This window comes from Cherax quadricarinatus, chromosome 92, assembly GCF_038502225.1.
Source record: "Cherax quadricarinatus isolate ZL_2023a chromosome 92, ASM3850222v1, whole genome shotgun sequence".
Lineage (NCBI taxonomy): Eukaryota > Metazoa > Arthropoda > Malacostraca > Decapoda > Parastacidae > Cherax > Cherax quadricarinatus.
The window spans coordinates 7,967,051-7,982,747 of NC_091383.1; the positions used below are offsets into that span (position 1 = coordinate 7,967,051).

Here is a 15,697-nt window from a genome sequence, read left to right on the forward strand (position 1 = left end):
CATAGGCTTATGTCGTGGGAGTGCCTTTTCCTCCTGAGTAATGTAGGTCCTGCTTGGCATTTTCTTCCAAAACAGGCCTGTTTCATCACAATTAAACACTTGTTCAGGTTTCAGTCCTTCACTGTCTATGTACTTCTTGAATTACTGCACATATTTTTCAGCTGCTTTGTGGTCCGAACTGGCAGCCTCACCATGCCTTATCACATTATGTATGCCACTACGCTTCTTAAATCTCTCAAACCAACCTTTGCTGGCCTTAAATTCACTCACATCATCACTAGTTGCAGGCATTTTTTTAATTAAATCCTCATGCAACTTCCTAGCCTTTTCGCTTATGATCGCTTGAGAGACGCTATCTCCTGCTAGCTGTTTTTCATTTATCCACACCAATAAGAGTCTCTCAACATCTTCCATCACTTGCGATCTCTGTTTCGAAAACACAGTTAAACCTTTGGCAAGAACAGCTTCCTTGATTGCCTTTCTGTTGCCCACAATAGTAGCGATGGTTGATTTGGGTTTCTTGTACAACCTGGCCAGGTCGGCGACACGCTCTCCACTTTCATACTTATCAATGATCTCTTTCTTCATCTCTATAGTAATTCTCACCCTTATTCCTGTAGGGTTGGCACTAGAAGCTTTCTTGGGGCCCATGGTCACTTATTTTCCAGATAAAGCACCGAAAACACTGTAATAATACAAAATATTCCGATTGTATGCTTGGATGTTACCGCGGAGGCTGGCTGGTAAACAATACCACCGGCGGAACATGCGAGGCTGGCCGAGGGCGCACATTGGACGCGTCTCGGACGAAGAGCGGTGAGCGGGTTTTTGGGCGGTATGCGAGGCAAAATTTTTGCGAAAAAAGCGAGCGGTATGCGGATTGTACGGTATGCGATGCGTACGGTATGCGGGGGTCCACTGTAGTGGAAAAGAACTCGACTCGGGCGTAACTTACAGACCTCCAGACCTCGATAGGACATGCAGTAAACCAGCATGGGATGAAATTCGTAAGGCTTCTAGATTTGAAAATATGGCATTAATGGGAAAATTTAACCAAAAATTGATTAGAGCAACTTGACTTTATACAAGTCAGAATTTCTTTTTTAAAACAGTGACAGAACCTACTAGAGGAAATAACCTGCTTGACTTGGTTCTTTCCAACGAGGAATCTCTGAATATTGTGTTTTTAATTATGAACATGAGGGAAAGCAATTTCGAATCACTCTTTCAAGACATCATTGAATTACCCTAATAACCACAATCAAGTCAGACCCTAACTTCCACTTTGAAGATTTCACAGGACAAATTACCTGGGTGGGTTGAACTGGAATGACCTGACTTGGGTAGCTGGTGATGGTTTCTGATATTTCTCAGAGCCTAGTTCTAGCTGCTCAAACTACATACTAGTGTTCCAAAATGGGAAATTAGATCAAAATTATCCAAACTGATACACAGATTAAAACATGTCATTGATCAAAAGAAAGAAGCACTAGCTGGCCTGCTGGCCCATGCATGGCTAGAAGATAGACAGAGGGCCCCAAATCTGCAATCTAGAAAGGCATAGAATTAAGGGGGTGGGGGGGGGCACACCATATGATGGAGGTGCTTAAATGGAAAACAGGAACAGATATAGGGGATGCAAACAACATGCTAAAAATATCTAACCAAGACATGACTCTCAGCAATGGTTTCAAGTTGGAAAAAAAATTTAGGTTCAGAAAGGACAAGAACATAAGAAAGAAGGAACACTGCAGCAGGCCTACCGAAATAATATCGGCACATTTGTGAACGTACATTAGACCCGCCAGCCGTACATACAACCCCCCTCCCACCGCTTCCGCTTTTAACATTTCTGTCGCGATCCCGTCGGTTCGAGCTGCTTTACCCCGTTTCATTGAACGTAATGCCTCGTGCACCTCCCCCACATTCACGTGCTGCTATTCTCGACTGGTGAGAGATGTTATACGTCCCTGGCCATTGCGTGAAATTATTGCCTCCATCTCTTCATCAACATTTAAAAGTTGTTTATTATATATACAGCATAAGTGAGAAATGCAATTTATGCAGTAGATTTTGTTTGGTGTTTTTGAAAGTTGATGATACTGAGCATTTACTGTATTGTTGTCCAGTTTATTGTCTCCTGGCTTCCATCAGTTACTGGAGTGTGAACACAGTGAAAGCTATCCTTAAATACAAATTTTTATTTCTTGCAAAGGTTAGAATGTGTGATTTTGTATTATAATAATTTTGTATTATCCACCTACCGCAGCCCCATCCTGCAGTATTCTCCAACCACAGCCCTACCCTGCAGTATTCTCCAACCACAGCCCCACCCTGCAGTATTCTCCAACCACAGCACCACCCTGCAATATGCTCCAACCACAGCCCCACCCTGCAGTATTCTCCAACCACAGCCCTACCCTGCAATATGCTCCAACCACAGCCCCACCCTGCAGTATTCTCCAACCACAGCACCACCCTGCAATATGCTCCAACTACAGCCCCACCCTGCAGTATTCTCCAACCACAGCACCACCCTGCAATATGCTCCAACCACAGCACCACCCTGCAATATGCTCCAACCACAGCCCCACTCTGCAGTATTCTCCAACCACAGCACCACCCTGCAATATGCTCCAACCATAGCCCTACCCTGGAGTATTCTCCAACCACAGCCCCAGCGTACAGTATTCTTCACCAGCTTGCCTTTCTTATATGTAATATGATTTTTCTGTTCAGCTCATTAAGATAAATAATTGATTAGCCAAAGTTCCATTGAACCTACTTTTCATTTTTAGAGGAAAAAAAAAAATATTTGGCACCCAAAAATCGCCAGACTTGTAGTTTAGCATTTTTAGCCCTACTTGGCTGGATTTTAAAAAAAATATTTAAAATCACTATACAGGCACTATTATTGATACTGATTAAGAATATAAAAATGATACACAGTGGTCCCTCGTTTTTCGTAAGCACCAGAAGTTGTAATTTTCAAAACTCGTAAGACGTTTTTCGTCGGAACGTCGACTCGCGAATCGTCGTCCGACTTGCAAGCGGTCGTTTGTCCCAGACACGCACGCACGCCTCGAGCGGCCCCACGCTCCATTCCCAGCCGGTGTGCCATTACTTACGAGTGAGGGAGGATGATCTCGCCTGTTTATACAATACATTTCATAATATTCCATTCGTTTTAGTGGTTGCAACTGCTAAATAAGGTACCACGGCTCCAAAGAAAGCTTCTAGTGCCAGCCCTCTGGTAAAGAATGCGAGAAACACAATACAATTCAAGAAAAAGTCTGTAGAAAAATAGGAAAGTGGTGGCGGTAGCAGTTGTGATCGTGGTAGAGGGCGGTAGTGATGGTGGTAGCAGTTGTGATAGTGGTAGAGGGTGCCTTCTTCAGTGATTCAGCAATTTTACTAACTCCTCCAATACTGTTGGAGTTGTATAGGGCTACAGAAAACAGTGCCGCCTCAGTTGCAGCCTTCACCACCATTATGTACGGCTTATGCTCTCGGTGGTCCTTATATGCCCAACACCAGTTGTGACATACCTAATGACTTGTTCATTTTAGGGTATATTCCATGTTTTTATGTTATTAATATTGTTTCTTATGTCGTATTAGTTGAATTGCGATAGATAAATGAGCTGTCGAGTTGATATCGGTGTCGTTCTCCAACAGTTAAGTCGCCTCGTGTCCCTCTGCCATACACCAACAAGTCTTGAATAAAGGTAAGTGTGATGTTAAATGTTCATTTATCCATTTTATTAGTGCTTTAAATTTATTTGTCATTCTTTTCTGCATGTAAATCTATAAGCTAGAGAAGTGACCCCTGATAAGGACTTGGTACCTAGAGTCCTTATGGACCCCCTTCCCTTTCCAAACAATAACTTCTCTTCTTTCTCCGTGTCTTGCATCCATCAACAACAGCAGCAGTCTTCAATGAAGGTAACTGTCATGTTGAATGTTTATTGTTTTGTGCATGCAAATGTATCTTTAAGGTAAACAGAAACATTTTTTGTCTATACTTCTGGGTGTTTGGAACGGATTAATTGTGTTTATATTATTTCTCGTGGGAAAAATGGTTTTGCAAATCATCAGTTTCGACAATAGTCACACACTCCGGAACGGATTAATTATGAAAAACGAGGGACCACCGTAATTTTGGCACATTTTGATTCGAGCTCAGACGATGTTTTTTTCCTCTTACGAGTCTGTATTAATGGGCATCAAAACTAGTACATACCTGTATAGAGATGCTAGGCTTGATGGAGCTCTCTGCCTAATCAATTACATCCCAGAATTATGAAAAAAATCCAGAAAAGAAACAAATTCATCATTAAAAATTTTCATTGCCATCATTCACACATAATCACTGTCTTTGCAGATGTCACTCCAAACAACAAATATTCCAAACCGTTCCTTTATGTCCGGTTAACTGGTCGTCCTAAACGCCTTTGCAAAATATTATACTGCTCACATTCCAACAGCTTGTCAGGTCTCAAAAACCATTTATCTTGAACACTTTTGCTGTATTCCCATTGCACACACAATCTGTCTACCTCCCTCCCTCCCTCTCCCCCTTCGCCCTTTCCTAGAATGACCACTACCCATCCTTCCCCCTACAGATTTGTGCACCCTCCAAGTTATTCTGTTTTGCTCCATCCTCTCTAAATGAGCAAATCACCTCAATAACCCCCCCATCCCTCTGACTAATATGACAAATTCTCTGTATAATAGATACACCACACATTGCCCTTAAACATGACATGTCCACTGCATCCAGCCTCCTCTTGGCTGCAGCATTCCCACACCCATATGAGTGTTAGTACCACTGTAGTCTAGTACATTTCCCTCTTTGCCTCCATGGATAATGTTTTTTGTTTCCAGGCACCTCAATGCACCACTCAAGTTTTTTCCTTCATCAATTGTTGGGTTAACCTTGTTGTTCATAAACCCATCTGTTGACAAATCAATTCCCAAATATCTGAACATATCCATTTCCATACCCCCTCCAATGTGATATCCATTTTTTTCCTCGTGTAAATCATTTGATACCCTCATCACCTTACTCTTATCTGTTCACCTTCAACTTTGTACTTTAGAGAGAGAGAAGCTTACGGCGACGTTTCGGTCCGACTTGGACCATTTACAAAGTCACGGGTTATTTGTGTATCGTTCCAGTCACGGTATTGTGGCTTTTTTTGTTATTTAGACATAACATCTCCACTGCCTTCATCCTCCTTTTTGCTGCACCATTTACAACCCATGTTTTACACCTATATAAGAGTGCTGGTACTATTATACTCTACTACATTCCTTTCTTTGCCTCCATAGTGGTCTCTGTCTCCACAGATACCTCAGTGCACGAATACCTTTTTTTTGTTCAGTTCTGTGGTTCACTTCTTGTTTCATAAACCTATCTTTATCTATGTTCACTTTGAAACTTGTCCATTAACCTTTGCCACTTTAGAATCTCTGAAAAGCATAGTATCACCAGCAAAAAGTAACTAACTGTGTCAACTCCCATTTTATATTTAATTTCTCATAATTTAATTCCACCCCTTTCCCCAACACTAGCATTTGCCGGAAAGCAGTGTACCCCTCTCGTACACACCCTAAGCCTTAGTGTGCTTCTATAAACTGTAGGACTCTGTAACTTGCCACCTATTCCATATGCTTGTAACATTGCTCCCCTATCCACCCTATCATACGGCTTTTCTAATTCCAGAAATGCAACGAAAACACGCATTACAAACCGTACTCATTCCTCCGTCTCCCGATTTTTCAAAACATTCTGCGTTCCAGATCGACGTCCGAGAGTCGGCGATCGGGGCAGCGTTACTACAAGCATCTGAAGGGCAGTGTTTGCAGCCTATAGCATATTAGTGAGCCAAGTATTGGACCCATCAATGGGCCTGCTCCACCATCGAAAAGGAAGTCCTAGTTAGCCCTGATACTTGTGCTGGAACATTTGATTTTTTTTGGGGGGGGGGGGGCAGTCATCTTGTGTGGTTGCCATCTACAGTGATCACAACCCTCTCACCCGTACGAGTGCCACGAAGAATCACAACGACCAACGAGGTAGTCTCAGGCCGCAACCACACGATCCTCCGAGACCCTGCCTCTCTCGAGAGAGAGAGAGCACGGCTACTAGTGCTCTGGCGGTTGAATATCGGGAGAAGACTCGAACGCCATGCCATTTTAACGTCTAGGTCCTTCAGCAGGTGAGTCATCACGCACTCTCCATCAGACTCCAACTTCCACGGTCACTGATTTGAGGTATCCACTCTCAGGGATACCGAGGGCTCATCGTTCCCTCTCGAGAACTCTGGTACTCCCGGAGCACAACCTCGGGCCAGACTCGTCTGGTGCTTGTCCGGTTAACGAGGCTGTTGCTGTTGGAGGCCCACTGTCCGACAGCCTGGTTGATATAGGACCTGGTGAAGATACTTGTCCAATTTTGTGTTGAAGACTTGTACACTTGTTCTGGCAGTGGTAAGAGGTTGAATAGTCTTGTTGATACTACAGTGTTGCCTTAAATGTTTTACTGGCTCTACGTGGGCTATAAACTATTTGTTCAAGGCCGGATATTTCTCGTGCTTTGAACGGGGCCGTCAGCACTGAACACTAGTGATTTGAAGTGTCACCATTGTTATTATTTCCCTTGTTTTGAAAGGTCTCAATACCCACACCATCATCCTTCTCCTCTTCCTCCGGGCTATTGTTATCTACTGCGGCCAGCAGTAACAGCCCGGTCTGAGACTGGGCCTTAGGGGGCGTTGACCCTTTAAAACCTCTGCAGGTATGTTGTTATTGTTAGTAAGGTAACTAACTTAATTATTTCCAAGTCTTTTACCTGTTGTTTTTGTTCTATTTGGTGATCCTCCTGAGTTTTTTGTTCTTTCTATACCTAAGCAGCAGGAACTTACCACCATTGAATGTTATGCAGTGGAACCTCAAATATCGAACTTTCTTCAGTCCAGAAGGCTGTTCGAGTGCCTTTACCGAATGAATTTATTCCCATCAGGAATAATGTAAATTAGATTAGTCCATTTCAGACCCTCAAAAATACGCTTATAAAAGCACTTACAAAAATATGCTTACATATAATTGGTTGTGTTGGGAGCAGTTTGATTTTTGAGGTTCCACTGTATTGTTGTTTTTCACTGTAATTTTTCAGTGACTATCATTCTTATTTTAGTGTCATTTGCAAATGAAACAAAACTATGCCGGGTGTTTTTATGTATGCTATGAGGATGAGAAATAGCAGCGGTACCAGAACAGTAATTTGGGGAATTGAGTTTTTTACCTTGTTGATGCTGTTTACTACTATTTTTTGTGTTATGTGTTAGGAACTTGAAAATCCACCTTCTTACCTTCCTTGTAGTGCCTGTGGCCCTCTTTTTTGTGCACTATTACTCCATGATGACATTTGTGAAACAAACACTTTTGCAAAATCTGTGCATATCACATTTGCACTTTGGTCATCTTGTAACATGTTTGTAATTCTATCATAGTGGTTCAGGAGCTGTGACAGGTATGATTATCCTGCTCAAACACCAGTGGTGTGGGTTATGCCGGTCCAAGAAATTTGTAATCTGCTGTCTCATCACTTTTTTTGAATATTTTTTTGATGTAATATTTAGCTAGTGATGTATTACTTGCCTTATGCGAAGGAGCTGTCTGCACTCTTTAAGGTCTGTGGTATTTCACCTAGATGTAGGCTCTTTCTCCAAAGAATACCGAGGGCTCGTGCTAGTGGTACCTTGCACTTGTTTATAAATAGAGGATTCCCTGAATTTTGTCCAGGTGCTGAGTGGGCAAATTTTTTTTTTTTAATCTATGGGATTTGTACTAATATCAGTTGGTGTGTGCATCCTTGTGATGGAGTGAAAAATGTTTCTTGCTGTCATTTAGTGGGTTGCTGAACACCGACTGATATTGTTCTCTTAGAATTTCACTCATTTTATGTTCATCGTCCGTATACGAGTCTCGTCGATTACGGTCGAATTCTATAGGCAATTGTTTGATTTTGCATACTAGTAGAAATATTTTGGGCGTCTCGCAATATGGCCTTTTGTTGTTTTTGTACTCGGGTGTGATATCCCAAGTTGTTTTCTATTGTACCATCTCGTACGCTGTGTCTGATCTGGGTTTCCTCAACGGTACTTGTTTAATACAGACCTAGTACTGAGCTTGTCCGGGCACTGGTGAGGATTTAGTGCATTCGTGTCTGATAGCTCTTGGTTTATTTTTTTCCAGTCATTTCTGTGGTTGTTGAAATTGAACTTGCTCAAGATATTGCAGTTCCCACACCCTGAGTTAATACTTGTTTGTTGTGCTCAGAGTATATTGTTGTTGTAATTGTCTTTGATTAGTTTTTTGTTTGCGAATATCAAATCCATTTCTGGTGGGATTGTTTATCTGTTGGTTCAATGTGCACTTTTCACAAAGCTTCAGTTTGTGCCTGTTGAGCCAGGGTGCTTTTCCCTGAGATATTTCAGGTATAACATTGTGTTGTGGCATTTTACACGAGGGAGATTAAAATAGCGAGATAGCAGTTGCTGGCAGTGGTTTATATACTAAGATAATTCATACTATGGAATAAATACTTTTCTCCAGGCTGAGGGAGTGACCCCCTCAAAACTACAGAGGCCAAACATTTTGGAATAAAGATAGTAGTATCTAACTGTTGCATATCTGTCTGTCTTACTTAGCAACCTGGGCTATCCAGGTTGGCTAACCTTTCTTGCCCCGAGTAACCCTACCCTGGTTGTGGGCATTCCCTAAATTTTCCAATCTACCCACGGAGCGGCAGATGCGGAGGTAGAGACAACGTCAGAAATGCGTCCGGCAGTGTCTCACACGGGCTAGTCAAAGATGACTGGCGTGACAAACTCTAGAGAATATCTGTCGAGTCAGAGAGGATTGTTCCTCGAGGAACTGGCGTGGGTCACATCCTGGGTGTTAGTGGAGTGGTGTGGGTAACATCCTTGTCAGATAATCAAATGGAGCAGCACTCGAAGAGCCTTCCGGAATGAATTAAGGTCGTACGTTGAAGTTGCATCGTACACGTACGAGTGTCGCGTCAACGACTATCGAATACTCGTGTCGGAAGTCACTGGATTTGACCTCTCGACTTGTTCCAGGACAAGAGCTGGTGAGAAAACTTGAGATAATTTGGTGCTACAGCCTTTATGAAATTGTACCCGACGGTCGGAACACTTTAGTCTTTACGGAAATTGAAGTACAAGAGTTTTGCAGCCTCGACGAAGTTGTACGCGACTCTGGAAACACTCAGAGTCTTGCTGAAACTGGTTGTAGGAGGGGTCTTGCATAGCAAGTTGCACATGCAGTAACCTTTTCTTGTGAGCTGACCCCTTACAGGAAACATTTATCCGTGTGTTAGGCATCTTTTTGGGATATGTTTGCTTCAGTAATAGGTGCTATGTGGTGACTAGTATAACATAAGTTTATATTATTTTGTTTAATTAATTTGTGTGCATGTAATGTATTTATTACATCCCTAAGCAAACACTATTATGATGACTTGGCACTTGTAGATTCATTAAAGAAAACCTCCTGTCTTCTTACTGAAATGTGGCTTAAGAGACAATAGACATTTGCACTATCATGTAGCAACACTATATCTATCAGTGATGAATATGGTGAATAGTATATATTTGCAAATTTGTCTGTAAAAAAAAAAAATCCTATAGCTGTTGAGGTCATATATGGGATGTCTCGTACTAATATATCAGCTGTTAGTGCTAAACTAAGAACACTGATTACAGGTACACAATTGAATAAGCACCAACCAATAGCAGGAGATTTTAACATCAAGTTTGGCCTAACAAACAGATGACCAACCTATGTCTGACTTGATTAACAATACACTATATTGTAAACAAAATCCATAGAGTATATAACAAATGTTTTATCCCATAAAAACTAAACAGATGACTAACAAAAGAGTAAGTAAGTTGCCCATGGCTTACTAAGAGTATTGCTAGATCCATGACGAAAGACAATACGGAAGGGGCTCAAAGAGTTTATCAAACACCGTAGTACGTCGGTCCTCGCCAAATTACTCGGTCTAAGCAGCCGTACTATTGCAGTTCACCGAAAGGCGAGGAGATAGATATTAAAAAGATGTGGAAGATGCACGATGAGATCGTGGGTACCCTCAAACCAAACAGAGCTAGTGTTATTGTACTAATTAAGCGAAATGAACTGAAACTCGAGCCTATTGATACAGGTAACAATATACGTAAATGATTTGTTCCCAACTATAACCTCTTCAAGGGGGGCTCCTTGGCGTGGTGAAGAGGCTCTTGGTCTGAGGAATTAGACCTATCGGTCTTCTTCCTCAGACCGAACCTAATTACCCCCCAATCTCCCCTCCCCTATCCCATCCTCCCCATCCTCCCCTTTTTCCTTTCCTCCTCCTCCTCCCCACCCCTCCCTTTTGCCCTTCCTCTTTTTGTCCTTTGGGATTTTTTCCACAGGCGCGCTAGTTCCTAGGTAGAGGAAAGGATACCGGGGTCCATCCCATTCTGTTGAGGTTCTTAGCGGTGGCGTAGTTTGCCGTGGGATCTGGATCGCCTGGGGATGTCCCGATCCCTCTCCGGTATCCCGGAGTAGCTTTGGGTGTCTTTCGGGCGACGAGTGTATCTCTGGAAGCCACCTTTCGGATTCCGGGGGTGGTGGCCGAAGGAGTTATGCTTTGTGGCGGATATCCAGCCGCCCTCTCTTTTGTCCACCGAGGTAGCTCGGCAGATGTGAGGTTGCTATCCTGGATTGTTAGTTTACTAGCATGATGGGTAGGGTATGGCACGGGTTTCATGCTGCATCTGCGCTACTTGTGGTGCTGAGGTCCTCTTGGGCGCGGAGGGAGATTTCTGGCCCTTTCATTCCTCCTAGGAACTATCCCTCCCCGGTCCCCCCTTTTTTCTTCTTTCTTTTTTTTTTTTTCTTAAAAACAAAAAGAAAGAAGTAACCTAACCATGGCAGCCCTAGTCCATGAACCTGGTACCCCCGGGCCCCTTCTTGATACCGCACCCCGTTCTGACCTCGCCTCGTCTTTGGACCACTCTTCAGACATTCCTCATGCCTCTGTACCTATTGCCGGTGCTGTTTCCTCACCCGCTTCAGGTACTGAGGCCTCGACTGACTCCTTCGATTTATCGGACCTTTGCTCTCCTCTGACTATGCTTCCGGCCTCTCCCTCTACGGTGCGGCAATTTTCAAATCGCCGACCCGTTCCACGTCGGACCAACTCTGGTCCCACGCCTAAACGCCAATGACAATTACCTGCTGATGATACTTCTCCACCTTCTCGTTCTTCTCAGAAATGATCGACATGTCCTTTACTACCTTTCCACGCTCAGTTTCAGACTGAACAATGGACTAAATTCTTCACTTTACGACCAACTTCCTCTACTGCCTATCTTTCTGACCATAGTATTGGCAAGGCACTCCTACGCCATGTTGGTAAAGATATTTCTTTTCATGCTCTTAAGAGCGGTACGCGCATCATTACCGTACAGAATGCTACCCAGGCTCATGAGCTCTCTCGTGTTTCCCATATCGATACTGTTCCTGTCACTCTTGAAAAACATCATTCCCTCAATTCTTGTAGTGGTACCGTCATTCTGCCCCATACCATAGTTCAACAAAATTTCCAGACATGTGGCACCGACATTCTAGAACAGCTGGAACTCCAGGATCTCCCAATCCTCAAGGTAGACACTTATGTTCTTCCTGCCCGTGGGCGGAGACGATACCCTAGCAATGTGGCCCGTTTAACTTTTGACATCCGAGAACTCCCATCCTCAGTTTATATAGCAGGACATCGGTTACAATTTCGAAAGGTGATACCTACACCACAACAGTGTAGAAATTGCTGGCGATTTGGCCATCCAGCGAAATATTGCAGATCTATCGCCGAATGCCCAGTCTGTGGTGCCGATGACCATTCTAATACGTCTTGCAATCGATCTCCCTCTTGCCTTAACTGTCATGAGACTCACCCTTCGTACTCTCGCCGTTGTCAGGTCTATTTAAACGAGCGGGAAATCCGTTACCTCAAAGAGACAGAAGGTCTCCCTTATGCCATGGCAATTTCTCATCTCCGCCTCCAAGGGAGACTCTCACGTGTTTCTTATTCCCGTGTTTCAAAACGTCCCCCCACTTCTTGTATCCCATCTTCTACACCCACCTCTGTGGTTACCTCTACCATAATCACTCCTGTATCTAATCCTTTTGCTGTCCTCGGCTCAGACGTCCCTACTTCAACGCCTCAGTCTAATCTCGCTTCTTCGAGTTCTCTCTCACAAGCCTCAGTATCGACGAGACCTCGTACGACACCTCCTCCCAATCGTCCCTCTACTTCTCAAAAGTAAAAAAAAGGTCGGTTAACACCTCCTACCCATCTTCCACCTCCTCATTTTACCCTCCCTGTCTCTGTCCCTGGTTCTTCCCCTCTCACTGGCTCAGTTACAAGTGTAGAGGTTCACCCTCCTCCTCGTACTGTACCTTCCTCCCCTGTTCCCTCCCAAGTTTCTTCCTCTTCTTCCACCTCCCAGGTTCCTGCCTCTTCTGTCCCCTGCCACGCTTCTCCAGTTCCCTCCACCCTTTTGCCCCCCCCTACCTCGGTACAGTCCAATACAGTTCCAATCTTTACTCATCCTCCCCCTACCATTCCCAATATTGTCTCCCATACGACATCTCTGAATTCCGAAACACTTGAAGCAATCTCTGAATATATTGCAGAGACCAAACCATCAATGGACACTGATCCACCTTCCGCTCTTTCTCTCTCCTCTGCTCCATCTGCGCAACTCCTTTCTTCACAGCGCACCGTTCCTTCGCTGCTTGAACGTTTTCCACTGCCTCCGCATGTGGACTTTTCTAACCCTTCTAGTCCGTAGGAACGCTTACCTACGGATTTCAAGTATCTTTATCATTGCCAATCATGGCCTATTTACAGTGGAATATACGCAGCCTCAGGGGTAATCGGGGTGAGCTTCAGATGTTACTCTCCCAGTTTTCCCCTGTTGGTGTTTGCTTACAGGAACCAAAATTACACTCTGCTGTTATTTCTCACATCTCAGGCTATAATTTATTGTATTCTTCAGATCCTTTTCCTGATGGGACCTTTAATGAAAGTGCCCTTCTTCTCCGCACTGATATTCCGTACCATCAGCTATTTGTTCATACTTCGCTGCATTACACAGCAGCCCGTATCCACTTACATAGGTGGTATACGCTCTGTTCTTTATATCTCTCTCCTTCTCGGGCATTATCTATTCCGGATTTTGCCTTCCTTGTTTCGTCATTACCGCCACCGATTCTCTTACTTGGTGATTTTAATGCCCACCATTTCCTCTGGGGGGGGGGGTCTCACTGTGATTCCCGTGGAATTCAGTTAGAGGCTTTTCTTGCCACCCACCCCCTCCATGTTTTAAATACAGGTACTCACACCCATTTTGATCCTCGGACTCGTAGTCTCTCTTGCATCGATCTCTCAGTCTGCTCTTCCTCCGCCGCATTAGACTTCACTTGGTCTGTTCTCCCGGACTTACATGACAGTGATCATTTCCCAATCATTCTTACTTCCCCTTCATATTCGTCACCTCTTCGCACCCCACGCTGTCAATTTAATCGGGCAAATTGGAACCTTTACTCACACCTAACTGTTTTTAAAGAGGTTCCTTCTTCGTCCTCCATCGATGAGCTTTTACACCTCTTCTCGTCCTCCGTTTTCACCGCAGCTTCTCATTCTATACCCCAAACTTCGGGCAGGCATTCTCAGAAATGCGTGCCTTGGTGGTCTCCCGCTTGTGCTCGTGCAGTACGTTTGAAACGCGCTGCATGGGGCAGGTACCGGTACAATAGAACCACAGAGCGACTCCTTGATTTTAAACAGAAGCGTGCGATCGCTTGCCGTGTCATCCGTGACGCTAAACGCACTTTCTGGCGAGATTATGTCTCCACCATCACCTCTGCTTCCTCTATGAGTTCAGTCTGGAAAAAAGTACGAAAACTGAGTGGTTAATATTCTCCTGACCCGGCTCCTGTTCTGCGGGTTGCCGGTGTTGATATAGCAAACCCACTAGATGTTGCCAATGAAATTGGCAATCATCTGGTCCGTATTTCTCAGGGACTCCATCTATGCCCCTCATTTCTTTCCTTAAAGTTTGCCAGAGAGTTAGCACCCTTGGACTTTTCTTCTCTCAGAGAAGAACAGTATAATGTGCCTTTTACACTTCAAGAACTGGAGGCAACACTCTCAGCTTGTCGATCATCGGCAGCTAGGCCCGACGACATTCATATTCGTATGCTACAACATTTACATCAGTCAGTCCTTGCAGTCCTATTACGCCTTTACAATCTTATTTGGTCACAAGGAGTTCTTCCACAGCTGTGGAAATCTGCCATTTTTCTCCCTTTCCGCAAACCAGGCACTACGGGACATGAAACCTCCCACTATCGTCCCATTGCTCTTACCAGTGCAGTTTGCAAAGTAATGGAACGCCTAGTAAATAGACGTTTAGTGTATTATTTAGAGACACACAACAGTCTCTCCACTCGTCAATATGGCTTTCGTAAGGGACGTTCTACCATAGACCCCTTACTACGCTTGGATACGTATGTTCGTAATGCCTTTGCGAATAACCACTCAGTTATTGCCATATTTTTTGACCTTGAGAAGGCATATGACACAACTTGGAGGTATAATATTTTAGCCCAAGCCCACTCATTAGGCCTTCGAGGCAATCTACCATCCTTCCTTAAGAACTTTTTAACTGACAGGCATTTCCGTGTTCGGGTTAATAATGTGCTCTACCCGGACTTTATCCAAGCTGAAGGTGTCCCCTAGGGATGTGTTCTGAGCACAACACTTTTTCTCATTGCTATTAATGATTTGGCCTCTATTCTTCCATCAAATATTTGGTCATCACTCTATGTTGATGATTTCGCTATTGCCTGTGCAGGCGCTGACTGTCACCTCATTACAGTTTCTCTCCAACATGCAGTCGACCGTGTTTCCAATTGGGCCACCACACGTGGGTTTAAATTTTCCAGCGCTAAAACACACCAAATCACTTTCACTTGACGCTCTGTCATCTCCGATCATCCTTTGTACCTCTATGGTTCCCGTATCCCTGAACGTCATACAGTCAAGTTTGTAGGCCTCCTCTTTGATCGTAGGTTATCCTGGAAACCTCACATTACCTCTCTGAAGGCAACTTGTCACAGCCGGCTGAACCTTCTTAAAACCCTTGCTCATCTTTCATGGGGAGCTGATCGTCGAACCCTCCTTAGCCTACATTCCACCCTTATTTTATCGAAACTTGATTATGGTGACCAGATCTATTCAGCGGCATCACCTGCTACTCTCTCTAGCCTTAACCCCATTCATCACCAAGGATTACGTTTATGCCTTGGTGCTTTTCGGTCTTCCCCTGTTGAGAGCCTCTATGCAGAAGCGAACGTTCCATCCTTATCTGATCGCCGTGATGCCCATTGCCTGCGCTACTATGTACGCTCTTATGATCTCCGCAATCCTTCCATTTATAGAATGGTCACTGATATTAGTAGACATTCTTTATTTGTTCGCCGCCCCTGTTTACTCCGTCCCTTCTCTCTTCGCCTTCATTCGCTCTTGTCTTCTCTTCAACTACCACCTTTTT

At 44.0% G+C, this 15,697-nt stretch overlaps 1 protein-coding gene across 5 annotated transcripts in view; it reads left to right on the forward strand.

Annotated features, from left to right (window-relative positions):
- LOC138855377 (FH1/FH2 domain-containing protein 3-like) overlaps nucleotides 1-12,209 on the forward strand; it is an 82,228-nt gene extending 70,019 nt beyond the window's left edge. For 3 of the 5 annotated variants that reach the window (XR_011394617.1, XR_011394618.1, XR_011394621.1), the window contains 2 exons: nucleotides 2,270-2,717; nucleotides 5,805-12,209. The gene's annotated coding sequence lies outside the window, so the exon portion shown is untranslated. The remainder of the gene's footprint in view (nucleotides 1-2,269; nucleotides 2,718-5,804) is intronic. The other 2 variants (XR_011394619.1, XR_011394620.1) reach the window with 2 other exon arrangements.
- The last annotated feature ends 3,488 nt before the right edge of the window (nucleotides 12,210-15,697 follow it).